The sequence below is a fragment of the Cebus imitator genome, unplaced genomic scaffold, assembly GCF_001604975.1.
Source record: "Cebus imitator isolate Cc_AM_T3 unplaced genomic scaffold, Cebus_imitator-1.0 Scaffold5, whole genome shotgun sequence".
NCBI lineage: Eukaryota > Metazoa > Chordata > Mammalia > Primates > Cebidae > Cebus > Cebus imitator.
In genome coordinates, this window is record NW_016107320.1 from 4,274,722 (window position 1) to 4,286,620 (window position 11,899).

The following is an 11,899-nucleotide window of genomic DNA, read 5'->3' on the forward strand; positions in this document are numbered from 1 at the left end:
ATATGTTCATAAAATAAAACTGTAAAATAAAAAGAAAGGACCACAGTATTACTGCCTAGATACCCATTGTTGATATTTTTAAAAGATAGGTAATGTTATATATATTAGAAACATTATATTAGAAATATATACGTTATATATTAGACAATTCAAATAGGACAGAAAAATACAAAATGCAAAGTACCACACACTCACAAGCATCAAAGATAACACACCAAAGATAACTTGTTGTTTTTTTCTATATATCTAATATTATAACCCCTTCAATTTGTTCTGTGAGTAGTAAAACATGTGTTGACCCACTGTAGTAGTATTTATTTTTACCACAACTTGGGAGATATTGTTAACCATTTACAGATGACAAAAGTGAAGCATAGATTGCTTAAATAAGTCCAAATTCACTCAAGAAATGGTTGAAATTGAGTTTGAATTCAGGCAGTTTTATTTTAGAGCTTGTGAAATCAAACTGAAACTGTCAGAACCCTGGATTAAGGTCATTTTTCATTTTTGGGAATAATTGCAGTGCAGAGTTCCTGTTTTGAGAGAAGTAGTAATGGGGAGGGCTTACATGCAAGAGAGTAGCTTTCACATGTTTTTTATTGTAGCCCATACTTAGAAATACATTTTACATGGTCACATATGCAACTGAATCAAAAGCTTCAGGGGACAGTACTTTCCCTTAGTCTATGTGTTGTCCTCTGATATTTTATATCTTATTCCATTTCATTTTTAGCAAATGCTGTTTGTGATCCATTAATGGGTCATGACCAGTGGTATGAGAAACACTTAAAGGAAATCTTTATTAGGTCACTGGATTCATTCTTGATATACAGACATTACTATTAGGGATGCAGTGAATCGAATCATAAACAGACTTTTGTCTATTTGTTTGCTCAAGGGTTTTGCTTGTTTTAGATGAAATAGCATTTCTTTTTCTTTAGGCTAAGTGAAAGGCCTAAGTCTAATTTTATAAATCAACAGAGGTGTCTACTTTTGCATATTTTATCCTAAGTTTAACTATTTTAACAAATTCTTTCACGAATCATGTAATTTCTCACCATACCACTTTATAAGTAATCACCAACCACTGATAGTTATATTTATGCATATTAATATATTTAAGAGAAGTCACACAAAATAGTGCTTGTCTTCAAAACACGAGTCTTCTATTTGCCATAATAGTTATCAGAGTTTTATGTATATCCAGATAAGCTAGAACATAAACAATAAATCAGTACTGTAATTATGTTGTAGTTATGAGAACCTAACCTTGAATTGGCTTTTTTAGAAAATTTTTAGCTCAGTTGTGGAAAACAGAATAATAAAATTCTTGATGATATAAAAACATCCTGTAGTCGGTTTGCACACTTCCATGTTTGAATGCATGACATTAAAGTTTTATTAAACTTTAGTCTTGTTTATCATGTATAGGCTGAGAAATGAAAAAAATTATCAGTTGTCTGGTTATTATGATAGTAATATAATTGCCATGGAATAGCTGTTTTAAAGATGAGAAATTGGTAAAATTGGATGAAAAAATTTAAAAATTACAGTATTTCTTCCAGAAATATTTTAGTGTACTTAGATGATCAGGTGCTAAATACTGACACAATTGTGTAACGGCAAACAGTCCTTAACCCTTATGGAGCTTACAGTCTATTGGGGAAGCATAAACAACAACAATAAAAGCCTGCAAAGTATCTAGTGTCTAATCTAGAATGATAGGAAACAGACATTATACTCTCTATCCCAGTATGTAATAGGAGCTCATATCCTTATTTTAGAGAAGGAAGTCTTTCTAGGTAGCTTTTTTTAAACCAGGAATTTAAAGAGTGAGCCCAAGCTAGCCAAGCAAAGGTTGGAAGGGAGGATGTTAACTAATGCTTTTATTTGTGTTTAGAAATGAGTTTATAGATCTATAGAATGAAATGAAACAATTTTTTTTTCTTTCCAACTTTTAGGTTCAGGGGTTACATGTGCAGGTTTGTTACATGGGTAAATTGTGTCTTTCAGGGTTTGGTGTACAGATTATGTCATCACCTAGGTAATGAACATAGTACCAGATAGGTAGTTTTTTGACTTTCACCCTCCTCCCATCCTGTACCCTCCAGCCTCAAGTAAGCGCTAGTGTGTATTAGTCCTTTGTCTGTGTCCATGTGTACTTAAGGTTTAGCTCCCACTTACTTAAGTGAGCACATGTGGTATTTGGAAATCACTTTTAAACATCTCAGAAGTGGTATGAAACCATGTTTAAATCCTTATCACTTTATTTATATTATCTTACGAATAACCATATTATTTCCAGCAGTAGAATTAAGAATCCTTTCTATCCTGTCTTGGATTTTGATAATTTGTTTAGAATATGGTTTAGAAACTGTGTTAATAATAGAATCATCTTATCTGCAATTAAGACAAAATCTTGTTTCTATTTTATTTTATTTTTGAAACAGAGTCTTGCTCTGTCACCAGGCGCCAGTCTGGAGTGCGGTGGCTCAATCTTGGCTCACTGCAACCTCTGCCTCCTGGGTTCAAGCAATTCTGCCTCAGCCTGCAGAGTAGCTGGGACTGCAGGCTTGTGCCACCATATCTAGCTAATTTTTGTATTTTAGTAGAGATGGGGCTTCACTTTGTTGGCCAGGTTGGCCTCAATCTCTTGACCTTGTGATCCACCCTCCTCAGCCTCCCAAAGTGCTGGGATTGCAGGTGTAAGCCACTGAGCCCAGCCCTTGTTTTCATTGTTGATGATACAGGTTCTCGAAATACTATTTCTGATGCCTTCTTACAATGGCTTCGTAAAAGTGATCCATTCTTTTATTGTTGACTAGACTTTATATGAGACTTTCTTCTACAGATGTGATTCTTGACCCTGGTTTTCTTTTAAAGTATAGCAGTCAAAAGAGTTTTATAAAGAGTACCAATTTAGAGTGATACCTCCTTAGTTTGGTTCCCAGTAGTGACATATTTTTGTTAAAGGACCCATATATTCTGATGAGGTCTCTTTTTACAGAAAAGTTCAAATGAGGTTTTTTTTTTTTTTTTTTTTTCCTTTTAAAGGCTTTAATAAGACATTAAATTCTGAGATTTTAATAGTATTTACATGAAATTGAAGAAATTTTGAAAGGGGCTTCCTGTTAGTTTTCATATGACTTGGATTATGATAGGTAACATTAGGTATTTTAGAATCAAAACCAGCAAAATAAGGTTGCCAGTTTTTTGTTGTTGTTGTTTTGTTTTAATGGCATCTACTACAATACATATTTAACAATACAGAGATTTTTCATCTCATTCCTGACTCTGGATTTTTCAGTATGGCCTTGCTTTTTTTTTTGTTATCGCCATTGTACAAATGTCGTTCCTGTTAATAATAGAAGTCACCATGTACTCTAAATTGTTACTTATCAGTGGGTAATAAAATGAGTCAGAATGCTTCAGTCTTGGAGTGGGAAAGTGGGAATTACCTTATGCTTTTCATTGCCTGTAGGATCCTTGATATTACTTGTAAGCAAATACCCTGCCTCAGGGTTTAAGAAGGGTCTAATTTGGTAATAGAAGAAAGGAACCTAGTTTCATAAATGTATTCCTAGACTTAAAATTGTTGATTATAAACTGGATTACCTTTTACTTAGTGTTTTCTTAAAACCTTACACTTTTCTTAAGGTACCTCTTTAAAAAAAAGTTTACAGAGAACGTTTAGTTAGATGTGCAAAGTGTCTATCTCTTTCTTTTACCTCAGTGATACTATTCTTTGGAAACAAATGATTTAAAGAACAAATTAGCATTTATAAAATGGTATGTAAATGTATCTCCAATAGCAAAAAAATTGGTAACAAGCCAACTGTTCAACTATAGAGGAATGCTTACATAAATTATAATACTGTATAATTTCTGTTACATGTGTATTACTACATAAATTCTTCTATCCCTCAATCATCTTTTTATTGAAGCATGTCAATGTAAATGGTAGGCATTTGTGCAGCTTCTCTAACTATGCTGATGTGCATATTATTATCTAGTTCAGTATTTGTGTAAAGATTTGTCTTTTAGTATGAAATCTGTGCAAATCTTATGTGTACATTCACTGAGTTTTGACAAATGCAGGAACCTCTGTAACTAAAATTATGACTTTCCTTGTAGAAACCTCAGAAGGTTCCCTTATATCCCTTATCTCGATTCTGTCACTACCTCTTTTCCTTCAGGCAACCGCTATTCTGACTTTTTTTCAATAAAAAAAAATTATTTTTTTTAGAATAAGAGTTGCCTGTTTTAGAAGTTCATATAAATACAGTTGTACAATATTTATTCTTTGGGTAAGGCTTAATTTGCTCAGCATAATGTTTTTGATTTTTGTAACATGTATCAGTAGTTCCTTTTTACTGCTGAGTAGATTTCATTATATGAATATGCTACAGTTTGTGTATCCTTTCTCCAACTGATAGACCCTTAAGTTGATTCTAGTTTTGGCTATTATGGATAAAGCTGCAATGAACATTCTTAAAAAGTCCTTTTTGTGGCCATGGATTTTCTTTCTCTTGGGCAAATACCTCGTATTAGAATGGCTGGGCCTTAGGGTAGGTAAATGTCTAGTTTTATAAGAAACTGCCAATACCTTTTCCCAAAGTTTATATACATTCCCATCAATTTCTGAGGGTTGCTCTTGTTTTAACATGGTATCTTATGATTTTATTTGTGGTTTTACATTTCTCTGAAGTCTAATGATGTTAAAGACATTTTTATGTGTCTATTTGCTATTTATATATCCTTTTCTTCTTTTTGAGATGAAATTTTGCTCTTGTTGCCCAGGCTGGAGTACAATGGCATGATCTTGCCTCACTGCAAATTCTGCCTCCTGGGTTCAAGTGATTCTCCTGCCTCGGCCTCCCCAGTAGCTGGGATAACAGGCACCTGCTGCCATGCCCTGCTAATTTTTTTGTATTTTTAGTAGTGGTGGGGTTTCACCATGTTGGCCTGTCTGGGCATGAACTCCTCATCTCAGGTGATGCACCCACCTTGGCCTCCCAAAGTGCTGGGATTACAGGCATGAGCCACCACGCCAGGCCTTATATATCTTTTATGAATTTTTGCCTTTTTTTTTTTTTTTTTTACTGGACACGCTTCAGTTTTATTGGGTTGTCTTTTATTATTGAGTTTAAGAGTACTTTATATGTTCTGCATACTAGTGCTTTGTCAGATAAATGTGCTAATGCTTCCTCCCAGGTTATGGATTGCTGATTCATTTTCTTAACAAGGGTGCTTTGAACAGAAGTTTTAAATTAAATTTGTATATTTATCTTACGAGTATTGCTTTCTCTGACCTATCACCTATATGAGAACTTTTATCTGGCCCCAAGTCATAGACATTCTCATATGTATCCTATTAAAATTGTTATGATTTTAGCTACGTTTTATCAGATGTGACTGTATCCACTTCAGTATTCCTATGTTTATGCTGTGCATGATGTTTTTCCATTCATTTACTTTCAATCTGTCTTTATATTTAAAGTGTGTCTATTATAGACAGTATATATCTGAGTGTTGCTTTTTAAGACATTCTGACAATCTGTCTCTTTAACCTACCTCATTAACTAATATTTATACTTCCAATTCAAACTATTGCTATTTATAAGGGTTGTTACTTACCTCTTCTGTGTTGCATCTGAACATCATTTCTTCCATACCTAGACTTTTGGTTTTCAAGGACCTGCTAAGAGCTGTTAATGTTGAAGTTCTGATGAGAATTGGAGTTTTTTTCCCTTAGCCTTTTTTTTCCGCCACCGGATGAGCAAAGGACTTTTTTTTTTTCTCTTCTATTAAAGACCAGATATTCTACTAGAGTATGTCTTGGTGTTAGTTTCTCTAGATGGATTTTCTCAGGTATGTGGTATGCCTTTTGTTTACATAGTTTCAGATCTTTTATTTCAGAAAAGTTTCTCAAATTATACTTTTTATTATTCTTCCTTTTCTTTTTATGTATATTGAAACTTTGCCTCTCTTCTAAATTTGTCACTTGCTCTATTTCTTTAGTATGGTAAGATATATGTAAAATTTACCATAAAAACCATTTTAAGTATACCATTCAGTGGCATTAAGTACATTTGCCATGTTATGCAGCCATCACCATTGTCCATTTCCAGAACATTTTTTTTCATCTTAAGTAAGCTCTTGTACCCATTAAACTATAACTGTCTGCCCCCAACCTGTGATAACTGTCACTTTCTTTTGAATCCTATTAAAATATATATGTCTTTATTTTTTAACTTAACTTTATTTTTCTCCTTTCATCTTCTACTTTTCCTAAGACAGAAGTTGGAAAACTTCCTGTAAATGGCCAGTTAGTAAATGTTTTACGCTTTGTAGCTATGTGGTCCCTCTCACAGCTATTCAGCTTTGCTCTTACACCATAAAAGTATTCATAGACTATATGTAAATGAATGAGTGTGATTGTGTTCCAGTAAAATTTTATTTATGAAAATAAGTGATGGGCCAGATTTGGTGTATGGGTTGTAGTTTGTTTACCTCTGTTATAAGGCATTATCTCGCATTTTTTTCCATTTTTGTATTCTTTCTTGTTTAATCTTTTCTTCTTGAAGTTATTTTTCTTTTATTTTGAATTATTTTCTGGACTTTTATTTCTAACTCAGGCATATGCTATACTTTCATATCTTGTATCATTTTTGTATTCTCTTTTAGCTAGTGTTAAAATAATTGATTATAATTTTGTCTGTTTTGTGAGCATTTTTTTTTGTTAGTTATTATTGTCTATGGGGATGTTATTCTCCTCAAATTCTTCTTGTAAGAATTTTGTATGTATTTGACCTCAGTTTTTTTCATTGCTCATTTTTACAGAAATTAATTACTAAATAATTTCAAGGATAAAAATAAAGGTCTGAGATAGGGTAATCTCCCTTGTCCCCTTTTCTCATGTTGGACATGCAGCTCTGGCCTAGAATAGATCAAGTCTCTCAGTAAGGCCTTCAGGATCATCTTTTACAGTAGTAGCATTTAAATTATAAAACATCATCATTTTACACCTCTGTTCATATAACCTATGAGACATTTTCTCAGGAACCTTAATCAGAGACATTTTGCTGAGGGCATTTTATAGATAAAGTGTCTTCCTGATAATCTATTTAGCCTTTTTGGTAAGTGTGGTCCAGTCACCTGTAAAGCATTCCTACCCCAACAATGAATTGAATATGTCACAGGCCAGGTATTCTTTCCTGACATGAAGTGATTCTTGAACAGTTAAGAGGCCAAAGAAATATATTGGGAAGATAGAAGGCATATCATCAAAGGCCAAGTTGTGAGCATAAATACGTTAACTATCTCAAGCTTAGTATCCAGAAGAAAAGTAATCAAGGAATGTGAATAAATTTGAGAAAATATATTTTATGGTAATGTTAGGTTTGCCTTTGGAAAGGAATAAACGTCATCATGAGCTGTGTGATGATGAGGAGTAAAGCACTACAGTAGTTTAGTCTTTCATGTATTTAACAGCCTCCTTTTGTGTCATAGACAATTTTTTAGGTAGCTTATTATAGAATATGCAGTAGATAAAATTGAAGGGTTAGTGCTTAAATTTTTATTTTTCCCCATGTCATTGTCCTTGAAGCTACTTTGGCTTACATTTATTCTTCTGATAGCTATGTTTTGGTGTAGCCCTGCTCTTGAGGGACCTAAGACCATACATCATTAATGGAGATTTATAGTAAGAATTCAGTAGAATTAGTTAAGATAAGATGGGTTGGAGTCTGAGGGCTAGGTAAAGCCTCTCCTTATGGGGCTTTATAAATAAAACATACATGAGAAAGAAACATTCAGAAATGGACTTTTAGTTTGTTGCTGAATTAAAAGTATTATGTCTTTAAAAAAATTGAGAGAAGTGGATTTGCTAGGGATTTCTACTAAAGCCTAGGAGTTCAGGATTACTCTGGGCCTCATTAAAAAAAAAATTACTTTGATATTGAGTAATTGAGGAAAGTTTTAGGTGTTTTGTTTTTGTGTCCCCATTGTTTTAAGGCTTCATCAGATGTCTTAAGTTTGCTTTTCCCCACAGCGAGTTACTGGGTTCTTTTCTAGAAACTTGTTTTGCCAGTTTGTTCAGGTATCCGTTTATGCAATTAAAGCGGCGTGAGCTTAAACTTTTTTTTTTAAGCTTTTTTTTTTCTTGGAGTGTGTCGGGTCGCCATTCAGCTTAGACAAGTTATTTATTTATTTATTTTGGTTTTGGGAAAACGGGAAATAATGTGATGTAAGATTTTTTCTTTATCCCTTTTGCCTTTTCAGTATGACAAACTAAACTGCTGGTAGGTGGCAGATGTTTGGAGCTGTACATTTTTTCTTCTGCTGTAGATTTTGTTTTAAAATGAAGAAGCATTTGGTAGTTAACAGATAACTTATATGAACTACAAATCCAAACCTAACAAAATTTGTTTTGAATTTACCGATTGACTCAAAAAACCTTAAAGCTCAGCCAGTCGCCGTGGCTCATGCCTGTAATCCTGGCACTTTGGGAGGCCCAGGCAGGTAGATCACCAGGTCAGGAGTTCAAGACCAGCCTGGCCAAGATGTTGAAACCCTGTCTCTACTAGAAATACAAAAAAATTAGCTGGGTGCAGTGGCAGGTGCCTGTAATCCCAGCTACTCGGGAGGCTGAAGCAGGACAATCGCTTGAACTCGGGGTGGGGTGGGTGGGTGCAGAGGTTACAGTAAGCCTGAGCGGCAGAGTGAGACTGTCTCAAAAAACAAAACAAAACAAAACAAAACAAAAAAAAACAAAACAAACAACTTAAAGCTCTGATCTTTGTCATTAGTCTAAAAATAAACTAAACCTCCTGATGCCTAAAGTATGTGTATACACACTTTTTTTGTGTCTGCAAATATATGTATATATAAAGCATTATATATGTGTCAACTTAGATATGTCATATATAGTAAGTAGACATTGAAAAGATCTGATGCCGTCATTCTGATAATATTCATTAGCTATAGAAACCATTTTGATATCCTCATCCGTCCTGTTAATAAGATGCGCAGTTCTCCTTTTCCAGATGCTTGGGTTGTTCTCATGTTGACTGTGGAAATTTGGTATTTTCGAAAGAAATGACATAGAATTACACTTAATGAATACATTTTAGCTGTTTTTTTCTAATGTCTTGAGAAGAGTTGCCAACTTTTTCTTCTTTGCGGGAAAATATTCTTATTTGAAAAAAGAAAGCTTTTTGGATAAATTTTTAAAACTTTGAACAAGCTATCGAAACTTGTTTGCCTCCTTCTTCCCCCATCCCTAAAATACACAAACTTAATAGAAAAATGTAACAGTTATATTAATTTTATGAAAGCAGATAAATATTTGATATATAATAAGAGAAATTCATTATTTAGTTCAATGAATTGCTTGTTTTAGGTGCTCTGTAAGTATTTGAACAAGTAAACTTTTTGAGCTAACACTTCTGATTTCTGATCTTCTGACTTTTTTAAGTGCATAAATAATAATCCTTGTATGTTGGTCCAGTCTTTTGTCTTTAGAGTACAAGGTCACATAGCTAGCTTTTAAGTGATGGTGCTAGATTTAAACCCAATCTGGTTGTCCTAAAATCATTTGGTCTGTGCTACTCAAATGGAGAGTTGGTAGCAATGAGAAATAAAATCTGTATTTTGTGTTATTTTATAATTTGATGTTTTTTATTGCTTTCTCAACTTGGTTTTCTAAAACAGTAATTTTACAAATTTTGGAAAGTGCAGTTAAAAGTAGTCCATCATCTTTTTACCCCAAGGCAGCTATTCCCTCCAGTCCTTCTCTTAGGCATTTAGAGTAAAACTTTTTTGTAAGTATGGTATTGGAACATTTGCAATTACTAGAATGTTGGGGCTCTCTGATCTTCTGTTCAATTAATTGTTTTTATAAACATAAAAAGTGTAATTGGAAATAATCTTTGAAGAACCTCATAATTAGTGGAAGAAGGAAGGATATTTTGCAACTACATTCTTTAAAAGACCATTTAGATTTGTTAGAAAATCTTGCAGATAAATTTTGCTGTATGTTTTGATTCATGGAGGAAGAAGTTAAAATTTTTTTGAACACTAAATGAAACATTGGAGTCACTACAGTTTGAAAGTATGTAACGCCACTGAACTCAACACTTAAAAATGGTTATGATGGTAAATTTTATAATATGTATATTTTACCACATTTAAGTGGAAGAAAATGGGGGTATTAGAGTGGACATTTTAGTCTATTGTCCTGGAGAGTTTAATATTACCAACATGAAATATGGAAAATAGTATATTTAATGGAATGAATCTCAGCAATTATATTGAGGACACTCTTCATCTTACCTGTAATTCACATGTTTGAGAGTGACTGTAGACCTTCTCTGGCAGTATGCAACTCAGCATTAATGAAGTGTTTATGGAAATTCAAGCAAGCTGCATGCAATTTGTTTAATTAACACTCACTGGGACAGAACACATGGTGTATTTTTCCCCCTTGGTTTGTTTCTCAGAGATCTGACTTGAGCCCTAAGGTTTTAGTGTAGTGAGATATATGAGCAAGATTATGCAAATGGCATATATTTCCTGCCCTTAAGAAAGCTTATAGTAAAAATGCAGTGTTTCTCAAGCTTTTGGTCTCGGCACTCTTTTACACACTTAAAAATAATCGAAATAACTTTGTTTATATAGAGTATATCTATGGAGACTTACCATACTAAAAATTTAAAACCAATGTAATATTAGAAATTTTAAAAATAAAATGATAACCTCCATTATATGTAAATATATGTGTTAAAAACATTCTTAATGAAAAGAAGCTATTTTCTAAAGCAAATAATGAAAAGAGAGGCATTATTTTACACTTTGCAAGTCACTTTATGTCTGACTTAACAGAAGATAGCTAATTCTCATCTGCTTCTACCTGCCAATTGTGGTATATTGCTTGGATTAAAATATTTGAAGAAAATTCTACTTCAAACAGAAAATGTTGTTGGAAAAGGAAGGAATAGTTTAATAGAACTGTCAGCTAATTTTGTGTTTTTTTTTTGTTTGATTCTGCACCCACACTTGTTAAGTAGTAGTTTTCTAAGGGTTAATTGCAATGTTGAATCTGAAGCCAAATCAGTAATTTTTTTATACTTCTGCTGTGTTAGAATCCAGAAATGGATTTCTGGATTCTAACACAGCAGAAGTATAAAAAATTTTGTTTCGATCATTTGGAAAATATTGATTCTCGAAGCTATGCAGATATTCCAAATGTTGATGTGTTTTACTTTGTCATAAAAATAATTGTTACTGTTACCACCAATATCGTCAGACAAGTATTTTAGAGTTGGGAAACTGTTAAGTTTATATTGGCAGTTGCAAGTGTTAACAGAATTCTAATATTTCCTTGAAAGCTCAGATTTTATCATTGGGAACAAATACCATTTGGTTTCCTAAAAGATTCTAATAATTCCTGTCATCACATCCTTAACAACATCAGCCATTACCATAGTTTCTTGGTGTGGACATAGCTCCATAGCATGCACAAATCATAAGTATATACAGAGGTGAATTTTTACAAAGTGAATACATCTGGGTAACTAGTGCCCTGCTCAAGAATCAGAACATTATCTGCAATCCATGAGCTCCTATCCTATGTCTTTTGAGTCACCACCCCTCTACCACCCATAAATTAGTTTTGTCTGTGTGAAACTTGTGATAAATGATACTATATAGTCAGAACTATTTTGTAGGAAATTCATTTCTCTTATATAGTTGTAGTTTGTTCATTTTTATTGTCTATAGAATTCTATTGTGTGAATATACTGCTACTTACCCATTCTACTGTTGAGTATTTGGGTAGTTTTTATGTGTGTTCTATTTTGAATAGTGCTCCCATGAGCACTATTTTTTTTTTTTTTTT

General features: G+C 33.2%; 1 protein-coding gene across 1 annotated transcript in view; it reads left to right on the forward strand.

Annotated features, from left to right (window-relative positions):
- TNKS (tankyrase) overlaps positions 1-11,899 on the forward strand; it is a 187,270-nt gene that overhangs the window by 1,552 nt on the left and 173,819 nt on the right. The window lies entirely within an intron of this gene.